Below are 13,034 nucleotides of genomic sequence, written 5' to 3'. Positions count from 1 at the left end.
CAATATGACTGGCCATGCTAAAGGAGAACCAACAAATTTGCCTGAGTCCACACAGGTTGTTAATTTGAAACAGTGTGGAATACCTGGTGGACAGAAGGAGATTACCACTTTAATTAATGCCCCATTAGAAGCTACAGTCCTGGTGTGGACAGTTGTCTGTACAACAGCCTTGTGTACAGTGCAGACTTGGGCTATAGCAAAATACCACCCAACAATGACCACTGGGATTTGGGACCAGAAAATTTCCATTTGAGAGACAATTACTAGCTTGCTATTGGACATTAATTGAAACTGTGCCTATGACTAAAGGATATAAAATAATCTCAAACCTGAAATACCCACAATGTCTTGGGTAATGTTAAAGAAACACTCCAGGGGGGAGGGCAGAGCCCAGAAGAGTTTCATAACAAAATGGAAATGGTTTATATGGGAACATGCTACCAGGGGGGTGCAAGGAGATACTCACCAGCAGGTAGTCTCTTTCCCCGCAGGGCCAACTACGGAAGTACCCCAAGAGCTGCTGGATCCTATAGCCACTTGGGCCATGTGGGCAGGCCCTTGCGCAGCTCTCTATTGGCCAGCAAAGAGCTTCCAAGATGACAAGTGGCAGTTTCAAGATGAACAGATATCATCCTGTTTGGAAGACCACCACGCTGACTGAAGAAAGTAAAATCAATCCAGGTCAGTAGGCTGAACTTGTGATGTTTGACCCTGTGTTTGAGTTTTTACCAACTCATGAGTGGTGTTTAACGGCCTGGCCATTGGGTCATGCAGAAGGGCAATTGTCTGCTCATCACAACGTCTGTCCGAGGAGTCTCTCTCCTCTTGTCTGCAGCTGATCCTGCAAGCTATGCTCTGTACCCCTCGTGCCCCACCTCCGCAGGACCTCATTCCATCTCCCTGTGGCTTCACCGTGATTTCTGAGGGCTGCCCAGCACCCATTCACCCAGCTGCTAGTAGCAGAGCCTGATTTTGTCTGTAGACCCCTCTGCCCTCACCCTCCGTCCATGTCATCTGGGTTAGGCGGACTCCACCCTCAGCCCCAGGTGACCCAGGCCTCGCCAGTCCACCACATTGCCAGGTGAGATGGGCTCAGGAGTGGACACTCAACAAAAGTCAGGCCAATCTGAATCAAGAGACTCAGTTTTCAGACTTTTGTTGAAGCCATTAGGTAAGTGAGGTCATTGTTTGTTGGAATTAAGCCTGGGAGAATGGGAGGCCAGAATTGGTGCAGCCACGTTGCCACTAGGAGAGGAGGGCCTTTTGGACAATAAAGCCAATCACAGAGGCCAGAGAGCAAAGCCTGAGGCCTGGGGTTGTTTACGCCTGAATCCAGCTATACCTGAAGTAAGCCCTATCCCTCAAGTTTTCAGTTACAAGAAGCCATTAAAGCTTTCTGGCTTAGTCTGTTTGGCCTCCGAGCCCTCACAGAATCCATCAGGAGAATCATATTTTAAAGTGACACATGAGGGACTTCCCTGGTGGTCCAGTGGTAAAGAATCCACCTTACAACGTAGGGGATGTGGGTTCGATCCCTGGTAAGGAACTAAGATCCCACATGCCTCGGTGCAACTGAGCTGTGTGCCACAACTACTGAGCTCTCACACCTCAGCTAGAGCCCAAGTGCCACAAACTACAGAGCCCACGCCCCCTGCAGCCCGTGCGCCACTAGAGAAGAGAAACTTCTCAACTGGAGAAGAGGAAAAAACCTGCACACCACAACTAGAGAGAAGCTCGCGCACCACAGTGAAAGATCCCGCCTACTGAGACCCGGCGCAGCCAAAAATAATAAATAAATCTTTTTAAAAATAAAGTGACACATGAAAGACACAAAGAAACATTTCTCTTTAAAAAAAAAAACTTCAGCGATAGCCTACAGCTCCCCCTAGTGGATAACATTGTTTTTCAGCGTCTGGATGATATGCCACCAGGTTTCCCAAAAGTCTGTATATATCTAAGTTAAGTTAGAACATCTTTCCTAGTTCAAAAAATATATAATTGCTGATATTGATAATCCTGATCACAGCACTTTCCCATAATACTTTGTAGTTCAGAACTATAATCCTGATCGAAACATGTCCCAAAATCGTACAGTGAATTTAGAATGTGCTAGACCATTAGGAATCGTATTTTATAACTATTGAAAAAAGAGAAAAATAAGAAGACAGGATAAAAGTAGCAGAAGACTATAATGCGGTAGAATTTTAATATCCATACAAGGATAACTTCATCGGCTTCTGCTTTCAAGGACTGTCTCACATCCCACCTCTCTTTTTGCTCCATATCCCATGGAAATGATCAAAGAGAGAAACATTACAAGAAAAAATAAAAAATCTGTTCCAGCAAACAAAAGACTGGGAGAATGCCATCAACCGAACTGAAGATTTGAGGGGTTTGAGGTCCACCGCTGAGGCTCCCAGTGGCTGGTCCAGTCCCTGCAGGGAAATGTGCCCTTTGCCTCTTCTCCACTCACACAGCATCCAGCCGACAGCCCTCCGCTGTGCTAAGATGGTCCTGCGGAGGGGAGAGGGTCCCACGGGGGAAGCACAAGATGATTTGTGCAAATACCCGGGGAGCCTCTATCCCTGCCCACTTCCACCCAAGCGTTAAGTGTGAACAGCCAACAGAGAACCACCGCATGAGTAAGAACCATCAGCATCCTGATAAAGGCGGGACAGTCTGGAAAATAACGGTCCCCAGGAGAACAGAGGAAATACAAAAGTACTTAAAATGTTCAAATTAATGTCCTCAAAATTATGTATGACAGAATATCGCAGTCATAAAAAAAAACCTGGTACACGAAATGTGATATAAACATACAGTGGGATATATTATTCAGCCGTAAGAAGGAATGAAATTTCTTTTTTTTTTTTTTTACGGTACGCGGGCCTCTCACTGTTGTGGCCTCTCCCGTTGCGGAGCACAGGCTCCGGACGCGCAGGATCAGCGGCCATGGTTCACGGGCCCAGCTGCTCCGCGGCATATGGGATCTTCCCGGACCGGGGCACGAACCCGTGTCCCCTAGCATCGGCAGGCGGACTCTCAACCACTGCGCCACCAGGGAAGCCCTGAAATTTCAATATATAGTGTAACATGGGTGGGCCCTGAAAACATTATGCTAGCCGAAATAAGCCAGATACAGAAGGACAGATATTGTACGATTCTACCCATATGAGATACTAGAATAGGCAAATATACAGAGACAGAAAGTAGAATGGAGGTTACCAAGGGATAGAGGAAGGGGAGAGGGGAACTTAGTGTTTAATGGGTACAGAATTTTTGTTGGCCATCATGAAAAAATTTTGAGTATAGATAGTGGTGACGGGTATACAAAATTGTGAATGTACTTAATGTCACTGAACTATACATTTAAAAAATCGTTAGGGACTTCCCTGGTGGCGCAGTGGTCAAGAATCTGCCTGCCAATGCAGGGCACATGGGTTCAAGTCCTGGTCTAGGAAGATCCCACATGCCGCAGAGCAACTAGGCCCGTGAACCACAACTACTGAGCCCACATGCTGCAACTACTGAAGCCCACGGACTCTAGGGCCTGTGTGCTGCAACTACTGAAGCCTGCGCGCCTAGAGCCGGTGCTCCGCAACACAAGAAGCCACTGCAACGAGAAACCCGTGCACCACAACCAAGAGTAACCCCGACTCGCCACAACTAGAGAAAGCCCACCCGCAGCAATGAAGACCCAACACAGCCCCAAATAAATAAATAAATAAATGTTTTTTTTAATGGTTAAAATAGTAAATTTAGGTATGTATATTTCACTACGATAAAAAATACCCTCCCCAAACCAACCTGTTATAGAAAAAGGAGCAATCAGGGACTACCCTGGTGGTCCAGTGGTCAGGACTCTGCGCTTCCACTGTAGGGGGCACGGGCTCCATCCCTGGTCAGAAACTAGGATTCTGCATGCCACATGACATGGCCCGAAAAAAAAAAAGAAAAAAGATCAATCAGAGAAAAAGTGTTCTTAGAAATTTAGAATATAATGGCAAAAATAAAATCTCAGTAGAAGCAGAAAATAATGGAATGGCCACTGCTTTAAAAATTTTGTCATTTAGAAGGCAGGCTAAGGAACTCTCAGAATATTTTTGAGAACTCTGGCTTTATAATTATTTCCATCCTTAGTAAGTCCTATTTCCAAAGAAGTCTGTGGTGCAAATGTAAAAACTCAGGCCTGTCAATGCAAAAGCAGTGTTCACTCCACAGTGCGATGAAAACAGCCCTTGCACCTCACCTCAAGACTGAGTCGCAAGGTTTAGTGTCCCAAGGAGGAGAAAGGGAAGGCATAGGGGCAAACCTGGCTAAGAGAGAGCGCTTAATTTTTCCTCTTAAGGAAGCAAAGCCCAACTCTTCAGGCCTTGGAGGATATGAAAGGGGAAGAGAAAAAAGAAAAGTCAGGCCCACATGTTCTTGTTTTCCCTTTTTGGTTTGGAATTGGGGAGTGCTGGCATGGTGGAACCATCCAGGTGGGTATGGGGGCAGCTCATGGAACAGACTGGGAGATATTTCAAACCAGAAGAAGACCCTTAGGTAGCTGCACCCAACAGGGATTTGCGTAAGAGTGCAGAAGACGCAGAGGAAGGAGGGAAGAGAGAAGAGCCTCGAGATGCAGTGTGATGCAAGTGATCCAGGGCTCCCAGCTCGGCACAGTGAGGGGATGCCAATCTGCTGAGAGGCCACCGCGCCAGCTGAGGGCTTGGGTGGAAGAGAGGAGTCATTGGTGGCCACGGGCATGGAGGGTCAGAAGCAGTGGATGCCATGACATGCCCGAGGCCAGGTGGGACCTGCTGCCCCAAGCACACACCAGCCCGGAGGCCAGCCCAGCCCAGCTTGGGTCAGAAACCAGCTGAGAGCGGCACAAGGATAGCCCCCCTCTCCCACCATGCCTGGATGCCACCTGATGAGATGAAAAGGGGAAGGACAGCCCTGTTGAGAAGATGAACTTGGAAATGACTGTGTACCTACTTCAAAGACAGCATCTAATCTGGAGGAGACAGAGATTCCGTTAACTATCAGGTTAATGTCTTTTCTCCTGCTGCCGGCAGGGGAAAGGAAGGAAGAGCAGTCACAGACATGAAGCGTTTCCATCATGTGCACATCTGAGTGTGTGTGTAAATTTACAACCCTGCTACGTAAACATGAATCAGAGTTGAGAACACAGTAAATGATAAAACACGATAAACAAGAAACAATGGTGAGAAAGGAAACCAGCAAAACATGTGGTTAAGTCTTAAGTACTGTTCCAAATTTTTGAGAAACTTAATGCAACTGATTAGAAAGAATCATAAAAACAGAAAAGACATTAAAAAAATAAAAGACAGTATTTTTAAAAATCTGGAACTAAAATTCTAGAATCTAGATTCTTTTCAAGTTTCTGACTGAGTGGGGCGGATGGTGGTGAGTAGAGAGGAAGAAGAAAAGTTTCCAAAGCAAGCCAAATGAAAAAGCAAAATAAAACATCACCTCACGCCTGTTAGAATGGCGCTTATTTAAAAAAGACAAGAAATAACAAGTGTTGGTAAGGCTGTGGAGAAAAGGGAACGCTTGTGCGCTATTGGCGGGAATGTAAATTGGTGCAGTCACTGTGGAAAACAGTAAGGAGGTTCCTCAAAAAATGAAAAATAGAACTACAAAAAATCCAGTAATCCACTTACAGGTATCTAGCTGAAAGAAATGAAATCACTATCCAAAGTGATGCCTACACCCCCATGTTCATAGCAGCATTGTTTACAATAACCAAGACACAGAAGCAACCTAAGTGTCCATCGACAGATGAATGGATAAAGAAGATGTGGCACATACATACAATGGAATATTGCTCAGCTGTAAAATTTGAAGGAAATTCTGCCATTTGCAGTAACATAGATGAACCTTGAGGGCATTATGCTAAGTGAAATAAATCAAAGACAAATACTTTCATGATCTCATATGTGGAATTTTTTAAAAACTGAACTGGGGTGGTGGGGGGGGTATTTTAAAAAAACAAACAAACATGAACTTATAAATACAAAAAACAGATTGGTGGTTGCCAGAGGTCGGGGGGTGGGGAGTGGGAAAACTGGGTGAAGGTGATCAAAAGGTATAAACTTCCAGTTATAAGATAAATAAGTCCTGGGGGTGTAATGCACAACATGGTGACTAAAGTTAACAATACTCTATTGTATATTTGAAAGTTTCTAAGAGAGTAGATCTTAAAAATTCTCACCACAAGAAAAAAATTTGTTATTATGTGTGTTGATGGATGTTAACTAAACTTATTGTGGTAATCATTTTTCAGTATGTACATATATCAAATCACTATGTTGTACACCTAAAGCTAATAAAATGTTATATGTTGATTATATCTTAATTTTTTTAAAAAAAGCCAATCTGGTCTCTGGTGAGAGGAACAAGTGCTTCCCTGGGGCCAGGGGTGGGAGAGAACTGACTGGAAACAGCCACAAGAGAACCTTTTTTTTTAAAATTTATTTTATTGAAGAGTAGTTGATTTACAATGTTATGTTTATTTTCTCCCGTTGCGGAGCACAGGCTCCGGACGCGCAGCCTCAGCGGCCACGGCTCACGGGCCCAGCCGCTCCGCAGCACGTGGGATCTTCCCGGACCGGGGCACGAACCCGTGTTCCCTGCATCGGCAGGCGGACTCTCAACCACTGCGCCGCCAGGGAAGCCCGAGGTGGGCCATTTTTAAAGTCTTTATTGAATTTGTTGCCATATTGCTTTTGTTTTATGTTTTGGTTTTTTGGCCCCGAGGCATGTGGGATCTTAGCTCCCCAACCAGGGGTCGAACCCACACCCCCCTGCACTGGAAGGCGAAGTCCAGGGAAGTCCCTACCACAGGATATTGAATATAGTTCCCTGTCCTGTGCTGCACAGTCGGACCTTGTTGTTTATCCATTCCATGTATAATGGTTTGCATCTGCTAATCCCAAACTCCCAATCCATCCCTCCCCGACTCCCACAAGAGAACTTTTTGAGGCGATGAAAGGTTCTATATCTTGATTGGGGTGGTGGTTACAGGGGTATACACGTTTGTCATAATCCTATCAAACTGTACATTTAATATGGGTGCATTTATCGTTTGTGAATTATACCTCTTTCCCAGCCTTTTCCAGCTTCTAGAGCTGCACCCCTCGGGTTCCTTAACTCACAGCGTCTTCATCCATCTTCAAAGTCAGCAGCTAGTATCTTGCTTCAGTCCACCATTGCTGCCTTCTGTCTCAAATTTCCCTCTGCCTCCCTCTTATAAGGACATTTGTGATGGGATTTAGGGCCCACTCAGATAATCCAGAATAATCTCCCCATCACAAGATCCTTACCTTTATATACATTCAAACAGAAGAACACTATTTAAGGAAATGAGGTAAGTCTATATGGAAAAACATGGGAAAATGAGGTAAATCTATATCTAAGAACATGAGAAATGCCCAAGGTATATTATAAAGAGAAAAATAGACATTAACAAGTAGCAACAAGTTAGAAGATATAAAAGACACTACAAAAGCAATTAAAAGACAAAATACCTTCTAATAAACTTAGCAAAAACAATATCATACCTACATTAAAGAGAAGTTTAAAACACTCCAGGACGCAAAAGTACACTTGAACAAATCAACATATATGTCATATTCTTGCACAGAGAGTTTCAACATCATAAAATATGAATGTTCCATAAATTAATTTATAAATTTAACACAGTAACAATGAAAGTACTAATTCTTTGGGGAAAAAACTTAGACGAAGTGATTATAAAGACTATATAGAAAATAAATGCATAAGAATAGCCAGGAAAATTCTGGAAAAGAAGAGCAATGAGACGGGGGTGGAAGTAGCTCTCTTCGTTATTTAAAAATATTATAATATTTCAGTAATGAAAACAGTATGGTGCTGGTTCATATTAGGCAGACTGACCAATGGAAGAGAAGAGAAAGCCCAGAAATAGATGCAAATACATTCAGGAATGTTCTTTATGATTAATATGGGGGGAAACTGAATTATTCAATGAATAATAATAAGGCAATGAGAGCCAGCCAGAAGGAAAGTTGGATCCATTACTGATGCCTAACATCAGGACAAATTCCAAATGGGTCATCAAAGGTGAAACTATAAGTCCTTAAAGAAAACATTGGAGAATTCATTTATAACCTTGGCAAGGCAAAGACTTTTAAGACAATGACTTAGTATCCAAACAGCATTAACAAAAAAACACACTTAAAAAGATGCTTGGCAGGGCTTCCCTGGTGGCGCAGTGGTTGAGAGTCCACCTGCCGATGCAGGGGACATGGGTTCGTGCCCCGGTCGGGAAGATCCCACATGCCGCGGCGCGGCTGGGCCCGTGAGCCATGGCCGCTGAGTCTGCGCGTCCGGAGCGCAACCGGAGAGACCACAACAGTGAGAGGCCCGCGCACCGCAAAAAAAAAAAGGTGCTTGGCAAAAGCACACCCAGGTTATAAGCAACCACTAAACATATAAACTGGGAAAAATATTTCTTTTGCAAATTGTATCACAAATGTGTAATTAACCCAACATTTAAAGAACTCTAAAAAATTATGAGAAAAAGACCAATAACACAATAGAAAAGTGAGCAAAGAATAGGAACTATCAATTCACAGAAAGTGATATTCAAGTGGCTTACAAACATGAAAATATATTCAGCCTCACTCATACGAGAAATGCCAATTTAAACCACACTGAGATACTTTTATGCTTTTTTTTCAAATAGCAGATTGAAAATTTTTTTAATGTACTCTGTATCCAGGCTGTGGGCAAAAAGACACTCTAGTTATTGCTAGTAAATTGCTATAATCCCTGTAGGGGACAATTTGGCAACACCTATCCAATTCACAGTGCATAGGCCCTTTGATTTTGCAATTTACCCTACCAGTGTGCTTGCACACACAGCAGAATGAGGTCTGGACAGGGTTATTTTTTGGAGCAGTGCTAGTAATAGCAAGATTAACTGGTCAGCCAAGTTACAGTATCTTCATTCAATGGAATATTATGCAGCTATAATCAGCTCTCTGTGAAACAAAAAATGGAAAGTCCTCCAAGATCTATCATTAAAATAAAATATCAAGGTACAGAACAGTAATATCTTTTATGAAAATAAGGGAACTATACGAAAATATGTTTTTATTTGCTTGTGTATGCAGAAGGGCCTCCAGAGGATACACAAGAATCTAACAATGGTTGCCTCTTTGGGGCAGTGAGATTCCAGGAGACAAGGGTGAGAGGGAGACTTTCATTGTACTCTTTTTTATTTATTTTATGTTTTAAATTTTTAATTTTATTTATTATTATTTTTTTTTGGCCATGCCTTGTGGCCCGTGGGATCCTATTTCCCGGACCAGGAACCGAACCCGGGCCCTCCCCAGTGAAAGCACGGAGTCCCAACCACTGGACCGCCAGGGAATTCCTTATTTTATTTTTTAAACAGGGAAGTGTATTATCTTTTATCAAAAATATAAAATAAAATATTTTTAAGGAGTGTAGCAGATTGTAAAGCAGTACGTAGAATGATTTGTTTTCTCATATGTGCATTTTTAAAAGCTATTAACATTGGTTATCATTGCAAGACTTTCATTTTTTACTTACACATTTTTTAAAATTTTATTTATTTATTTATTTATTTACTTTTAGCTGTGTTGGGTCTTTGTTTCTGTGCAAGGGCTTTCTCTAGTTGCAGCGAGCCGGGGCCACTCTTCATCGCGGTGCGGTGCGCGGGCCTCTCACTATTGCGGCCTCTCTCGTTGCAGAGCACAGGCTCCAGACGCGCAGGCTCAGTAGTTGTGGCGCACGAGCTTAGTTGCTCCGTGGCATGTGGGATCCTCCCAGACCAGGGCTCGAACCTGTGTCCCCTGCATTGGCAGGCAGATTCTCAACCACTGTGCCACCAGGGAAGCCCTTACTTACACATTTTTGTATGCTTTCACTTGTACAAGAAACATGTATTATCAGAAATAACAAAAGTGGAGATTTTAAATTTATCTTCTAATTGAATAGGGAAAAGTGATATATTTGTATGTTCCCTCCTCTCTATTCTTTAACTGTTACAACTGCAGTTGAATGGAATCCTGGCTTTCACCTTCTCTTTTTTTAGATTCAGTGTTCTTTTCAAACTCAACTGGAATTATGTTTTAAGACTTAGACTCCCCCAGGCTACTCTGAGATTCAGGCCAGATTGGTTTCAAAAGTCCTTTTGCCTCATTTAAATTTAAGGAATTTTTTTTTTTTTTGTCTGCTGCTGCAGTGACTCCACAAACAGAGGCTTCTAATTCCTTCTGTCAGCCCCAAATTTAATGACTTTATGGGAGGCGGGGGAAGGACTAAAAATCCCAGAAGAAAGACATTTTACCTTGCCCTCTAACGAAGGAGAACCAAGACCTGCCAGAGGGGCGCTCCACCTGTAGCTGCGGTTATTTATAGAGTTGGATTTAAATGTAATTCTGCCCTCTGGTAACTCCAGCAGAACAGCTACTTTAAGAGCTGGCCCCGCCCCTTTGTGTAAGAGGATATTTTGCTTCGGTACTTTACAGATTGAATACAAACTTAGCTGGCAACAGACGAGAAACATAGACAAGCTCTGGTATGGGTCTGGAAGGGAGGGTGAAGTCTGGCTGTGTGATCCTGGCATGAGGACCAGCACAGATTTAAAATATTCTGTCCCCCTTCCCAAATATAAATTGGTGCAGACTCTGGGGAAAACAGTGTGGCAATTCCAAATAAAAAAATTAAATATAAAATTATCACCTGGGGCTTCCCAGGTGGCGCAGTGGTTGAGAGTCCGCCTGCCGATGCAGGGGACACGAGTTCGTGCCCCGGTCTGGGAAGATCCCACATACGGTGGAGCGGCTGGGCCCGTGAGCCATGGCCGCTGATCCTGCGCATCCGGAGCCTGTGCTCCGCAACGGGAGAGGCCACAACAGTGAGAGGCCCGCCTACCGCAAAAAAAAAAAAAAATCACCTGATCCAGCAATTCCACTTCTAGATATATACCCAAAAGAATTGAAAGCAGGGACTGGAACAGGTATTCGTACACCCATGTTCATAGCAGGATTATTTACAATAGCCAAAAGGTGGAAGTAAACCAAATGTCCGGGGAGGGATGAATGGATAAACTAATGTGGTCTATGCATATAATGAAATATTATTCAGCCGTAAAAAGGAAGGAAATTTTGATACATGCTATAACATGGTTAAAGTTTGAGTACATTATGCTAAGGGAAATAAGCCGGTCACAAAAGGACAAATACTGTATGATTCCACTTACATGAGGCACCCAGAGTAGTCAAATTCATAGAGACAGTGTGGTTACTAGGGGCTAGAGGGAGGGGAAATGGGAATTATCGTTTGCTGGATATGGATTTTCAGTTTGGGATGATGAAAAAGTTTTAGAGATGGATAGTGGTGATGGTGGTCCAACAATGTGAATATATTTAATGCCATTGAATGATACACTTAAAAATGGCTCAAATGGTAAATTTTATGTTATGCATATTTCCCACAATTTTTAAAAGTAAAGAAAAAAATTCGCTCCTCATCATTATCTACATTAGTTGTCACTTCACGGATCCTAGGAGAATCCAAGATATACAAACAGCTCATGCAGCTCAATATCAAAAAATCAAACAACCCAATCAAAAAATGGGCGGAAGACCTAAATAGAAATTTCTCCACAGAAGACATACAGGTGGCCAAGAGGCACATGAAAAGATGCTCAGCATCACTAATTATTAGAGAAATGCAGATCAAAACTACAATGAGGTATCACCTCACACTGGTCAGAATGGCCATCATCAGAAAATCTACAAACAATAAATGCTGGAGAGGGTGTGGAGAAAAGGGAACCCTCTTGCACAGTTGGGGGGAATGTAAATTGAGTCAGCCACTATGGAGAACAGTATGGAGGCTCCTTAAAAAACTAAAAATAGAACTACCATATGACCCAGCAATCCCACTACTGGGCATATACCCAGAGAAAACCATAATTCAAAAAGACACATGCACCCCCATGTTCATTGCAGCACTATTTACAATAGCCAGGTCACGGAAGCAACCTAAATGTCCATCAACAGGTGAATGGATAAAGAAGATGTGGTACATATATACAATGGAATATTACTCAGCCATAAAAAGGAATGAAATTGGGTCATTTGTAGAGTCGTGGATGGACCTAGAGACTGTCATACAGAGTGAGGTAAGTCAGAAAGAGAAAAACAAATATATATTAACACATATATGTGGAATCTAGAAAAATGGTACAGATGAACTGGTTTGCAAGGCAGAAATAGAGACACAGACATAGAGAACAAATGTATGGATACCAAGGGGGAAAAGCCGGGGTGGGGGGGTGGGGGTGAGATGAATTGGGAGATTGGGATTGACATATATACGCTAATATGTATAAAATAGATAACTAATGAGAACCTGCTATATAGCACAGGGAACTCTACTTCACTTTGCTGTATAGTAGAAACTAACATAACATTGTAAAACAACTATACCCCAATTAAAAAAAAAAAAAAGGAGATTATGGAGTAAGCCAAATCACTCTCCGGGCCTCATTCTTACCATCTGTGAAATGGAAGGGTTGGGTGGAGAATCCATGATTCCTAGAGTTGTTGTGTTAGAAGAGGAGAGACTTGGGGGAAATAACCCCTACGGAAAATAAGAAGCCCAGGACTATATAAATAAACATTGATACCTACTAGGTTTTGAGACTCTACTACAGGTCAGACAAAAACATTTTTTATTAACATTTTTAAAAAATTTAAATTATCAAATATTTTAAACATACAGAAAAATCCCTAAATATAGTGATTGTGTCCACCTCCATGAGATCTTAACTCTTTATTCACTGCTGTATCCCCAGAGCCTAGAACAGTGCCTGGGACACAGTAGAAACTCAGTGAGTTTTTTTTTGAATGAATAAATGACTCCTTATGTCTCTTCATATACAAATAAATGTTAGCTCCTCTAGGGTAATTCCTACAAGTGGAATTGCTTCAACTCTAATAAGTTAA

Source organism: Monodon monoceros, unplaced genomic scaffold (assembly GCF_005190385.1).
Source record: "Monodon monoceros isolate NGI ecotype Baffin Bay Population unplaced genomic scaffold, NGI_Narwhal_1 Super_Scaffold_9, whole genome shotgun sequence".
NCBI classification, from domain to species: domain Eukaryota; kingdom Metazoa; phylum Chordata; class Mammalia; order Artiodactyla; family Monodontidae; genus Monodon; species Monodon monoceros.
Note: the sequence above shows the minus strand (reverse complement) of the source record.